General features: G+C 42.1%; 3 non-coding genes across 3 annotated transcripts; all 3 read left to right on the top strand.

Annotated features, from left to right (window-relative positions):
- Positions 1-656: 656 nt before the first annotated feature.
- trnar-acg lies at positions 657-729 on the top strand. The gene has a single exon. It is a non-coding gene; the product is annotated as a tRNA-Arg (tRNA).
- A 1695-nt stretch (positions 730-2424) lies between these two features.
- Positions 2425-2497, top strand: trnar-acg. The gene has a single exon. It is a non-coding gene; the product is annotated as a tRNA-Arg (tRNA).
- Positions 2498-2828: 331 nt separating this feature from the next.
- On the top strand, positions 2829-2901 carry trnar-acg. The gene has a single exon. It is a non-coding gene; the product is annotated as a tRNA-Arg (tRNA).
- Positions 2902-4693: the final 1792 nt, after the last annotated feature.

Raw genomic sequence — 4693 nt, 5'->3', positions numbered from 1 at the left:
AGTGTACACAACATTAGGAAACATTGCTCTTTCCTTGAAATAGACTGACCAGGTGAATCCATTTTACATTTACATTTTAGTAATTTATCAGACACTCTTATCCAGAGTGACTTACAATTAGTGCATTCATCTTAAAATAGCTACTGTAGGTGAGACAACACATCACAATAGTATCAAGTACATTTTCCCAGTGCTAGTCAGTGCTAGTGGGAAAAGCTATGATCCCTTATTGATGTCACTTGTAAAGTCCACTTCAATCAGTGTAGATGAAGGGGAAGAGACAGGTTAAATAATTATTTTTAAGGCTTGAGACATGGATTGTGTATGTGTGCCATTCAGAGGGTGAAGTGTCTTTGAACCAGGTATGGCACAGTAGTAGGTACCGGTTTGTGATGGAAGAACTGCAACACTGCTTGGAATTTCGCGCTCAACAGTTTCCCATGTGTATCAAGAATGGTCCACCACCCAAAGGACAAAAAATGCATCTAGGAAAATCTTTGAAATATAATCTTTGAAATCTTTGAAATGAATATTAACAGCAGGGTGAGACCCAATCATATAGTTGTCCGCCTCCGAAGAAATTATGCCATGACATTGCACAACGTTACCAGGAATCAACCAATGATAAAGAAGCAAGGCCGGCTAAAATCAAAAGCGGGCTTGTGGCGCAATGGATAACGCGTCTGACTACGGATCAGAAGATTCTAGGTTCGACTCCTGGCAAGCTCGTTCACTTCCTTTTTGCACCATCCTTCCAAATCACAGAACGAGATTCTCACATGATGTTATGTCTATTCAGTGCATTCAAATAAAAAGTATCCTCAGAAAATATTCATTGTTATCGCCAGAGGCCAATGTTAGCTAAGTTAGCTCTTTGTTATCATTACGCAGGATATTCACAACATTTAACTACACAACACAGATGCCCACCCCAAATGGAGGGCTCCATAATTGCTCTGTATTTACATGATTGGTTGACAGTAGGTGGGGACGGGAGGTCCTGTTGAAATACAAACTCACGTTGACAAATTCTTCGTAACAGGTCTGCTCCATGAAGCACAAGAAGTAGGAATGCCCAGACTTCTTTTTATTTTACCTTTATTTAAATAACTAGGCAAGTCAGTTAACAACAAATTCTTATTTGTAATGATGGCCTACCAAAAGGCAAAAGGTCTCCTGCGGGGATGGGGGCTGGAATTAAAAATAAAATATAAATTATAGGACAAAACACACATCACGACAAGAGAGACAACACAACACTCCACAAAGAGAGACCTAAGACAACAACATAGCAAGCCAGCAACCCATGACAACACAGCATGGTAGCAGTACAAAACATGGTACACACATTATTGGCCACAGACAAAAGCACAAAGGGCCAGAAGGTAGAGACAACAATAAATCACACAAAGCAACCACAAATGTCAGTAAGTGTCAATGATTGAGTCTTTGAATGAAGAAATTGAGATAAAACTGTCGAGTTTGAGTGTTTGCTGCAGCTCGTTCCAGTCGCTAGCAGCAGCGGACAAAAAAGACGAGCGACCCAGGGATGTGTGTGCTTTAGGGATCTTTAATTTAACAGAATGTGACAGGCAGAACGGGTGTGGATGGGGGCTGCATTAGGTATCTCAGATAGGGGGGAGTGAGGCCTAAGAGGCTTTTATAAATAAGCATCAACCAGTGGGTCTTGTGACAGGTATACAGAGATGACCAGTTTACAGAGGAGTATAAGCATGTTAGCTAATCCTCCCCCTAACCCTAAATTTAACCCGTTTAGCTAACCCTAACCCTTAACCCTTTAACCTAACTCCTAAACTCAACTCTAACATTAACCCTAACCCCTAGCCATGTTAATGTTAGCCAGCTAGCTAACATTAACACCTAGCTAGAATTCGTAACATATCATGTTTTGCAAATTTGAAACATGTTGTACATTTAGCAAATTCATAATATATCATACACATGTGTTATTGGACATGCACAAATTAATACATACCATACGAAATGTAACATATCATACTAAATGGAACATCTTCGGATTTAGGTACAGAATAATACGAAATGCTCTGAAACCAGGTTGCAAATCGAGCTCTGTCTGTACCACACAGCTTCCCAAATTTTGTAACAATGCTGAGGGCTCCATAAAGCTCCGCAATGAGATGATTGGTTGACGGTAGGTGGGGGCGGTACGTCCTGTAAAACAAACTCCCTTCCTTCACAACAGCTCTGCTGTGCACCACGAAGTATGAATTCCCTGATTTCTGCAGAAGCTGCATCACAGTAAACACTGTATGGCTATTGTAGACGCTGGATTGACCATGCTGCTAGCTTTATGCTAACCAATCACATACAATTTTACTACAAATTGTTTACCTGAAATTGACCAATTAAAACATTGCTGGTATGCCTATTTGTATCATCAGCGGGCTTGTGGCGCAATGGATAACGCGTCTGACTACGGATCAGAAGATTCTAGGTTCGACTCCTGGCAAGCTCGTTAATTTTATTTTTGCACCACCCATCCAAATCAGCAGCCCGGGCTGCTGTACTGAGTGAGATTCAACGTTCAGAACATTGCCCATATTTCAGTAGGAGGGGGGTGAATTGTTATGGGGGTGCCCGGTTATCAGCACATACTCTAATTTAACCGTAAACCTTTAAACTATCTCCTGAATTTAATTCTATAACCTTAATCCTAATCCCTAACCTAGCTAACGTTATCCACCTAACTAGAATTTGTAACACATCATATGTTTTAAATATGTACAGTAATTGACCAGGAATTGAAGAATTACAAAATAGCTATTTTGGCATTACGTGCCAGTACTGGGCTTGTGGCGCAATGGATAACGCTTCTGACTACGGATCAGAAGATTCTAGGTTCAACTCCTGGCATGCTCGTACATTTTTTGCCCCTTAATTAAATTGATCCAGGATCGTGAGATCAGTATTATAAATCATTGTGTGCTATATTTGCCCTCTGTAGCAGCAGAACTAATTTATAGACTATGTGCGGTGGCATAGGGTCCGTCTGTCCATTTTGTGAAATGTGATGTCAAATTCTCCTGCCCTATCTGGTGTACTGTGTGATCATTTACTAACGTTTAGTTCTAGGGTGCACCCTCTATAACCACTGTTGTTATTATTTGACCCTGCTGGTCATCTATGAACATTTGAACGTCTTGGAATAATTTTATTTAACTAGGTAAGTGAGTTAATAAGAACAAATTCATATTTTACAATGACGGCCTACCCCGGCCAAACCCTCCCCTAACCCGGACGACGCTGGGCCAATTGTGCGCCGCCCTATGGGAATGAGCTGGCCTTAATGGCCATGAATTCTTCTTATAATCTACACAAGTCACAGCCATAAGAGAACTGACCACATAGAGAGATGATTTAATACTATACTAATACTAGTTCCAGAATGTGGTGAAACCAGTCTAATTGGAATGATTGGCAGTAGAGGCATAATCCTGATTTTATTTATGCAGGAAAATAAAAGGCATGTTATACATCAGAAAAAATATAATCATTGTCAACCTAAGATAGTCATAACTATGAATACAGTTTATATACCAATTTTCTGTATAAATAGTCTCTAAAATACACTATGTACACATAAGTATTTGGACACCCTTTCAAATTTGGGGATTTGGCTATTTCAGCCTCACCCGTTTCTGACAGGTGTATAAAATCAAGCACAACGGCATGCAATCTCCATAGACAAACATTGACAGTAGAATGGCCTTACTAAAGAGCTCAGTGACTTTCAACGTGGCACCGTCATAGGATGCCACCTTTCCAACAAGTCAGGTCATCAAATTTCTGCCCTGCTCGAGCTGACCTGGTCAACTGTAAGTGCTGTTATTGTGAAGTGGAAACGTCTAAGAGCAACAACAGCTCAGCCGCGAAGTGGGAGACCACACAAGCTCACAGAACGGGACTGCCGAGTGCTGAAGCGCATTGTGTGTAAAAATCATCTGCCCTCTGTTGCAACTCTCACTGCCGAGCTCCAAACTGCCTCTGGAAGCAACGCCAGCACAATAACTGTTTGTCGGGAGCTTCATGACATGGGTTTCCATGGCCGAGCAGACGCACACAAGCCTAAGATCAACGTACACAATGCCAAGCATCGGCTGGAGTGGTGTAAAGCTCTTCGCCATTGGACTCGTTCTCTGGAGTGATGAACCATGCTTCACCATCTGGCAGTCCGACAGACGACTCTGGATTTTGGTGGATGCCAGGAGAAATCTACCTGCCCCAATGCATAGTGCCAGCTGAGAAGTTTGGCGGAGGAGAAATAATGGTCTGGGGCTGTTTTTCTTTTTTCGGGCTAGGCCCCTTAGTTCCAGTGAAAGGAAATCTTAACGCTACAGCATATAATGACATTCTAGACGATTCTGTGCATCCCACTTTGTGGCAACAGTTTGGGGAAGGCCCTTTCCTGCTTTAGCATGACAATGCCCCCGTGTACGAAGCAAGGTCCATACACAAATGGTTTGTCGAGATTGGTGTGGAAGAACTTGACTGGCCTGCACAATGCCCTGACCTCAACCCCATCAAACACCTTTGGGATGAATTGTAGTGCTGACTGTAAGCCAGGCCTAATCATCCAACATCAGTGCTCAACCTCATTAATGCTCTTGTGCCTGAATGTAAGCAAGTCCCCTAGTGGAAAGCCTTCCCAGAA

This window comes from Oncorhynchus tshawytscha, unplaced genomic scaffold, assembly GCF_018296145.1.
Source record: "Oncorhynchus tshawytscha isolate Ot180627B unplaced genomic scaffold, Otsh_v2.0 Un_contig_2977_pilon_pilon, whole genome shotgun sequence".
Lineage (NCBI taxonomy): Eukaryota > Metazoa > Chordata > Actinopteri > Salmoniformes > Salmonidae > Oncorhynchus > Oncorhynchus tshawytscha.
Note: the sequence above shows the minus strand (reverse complement) of the source record. Positions and strands in the feature narration are given on the sequence as shown.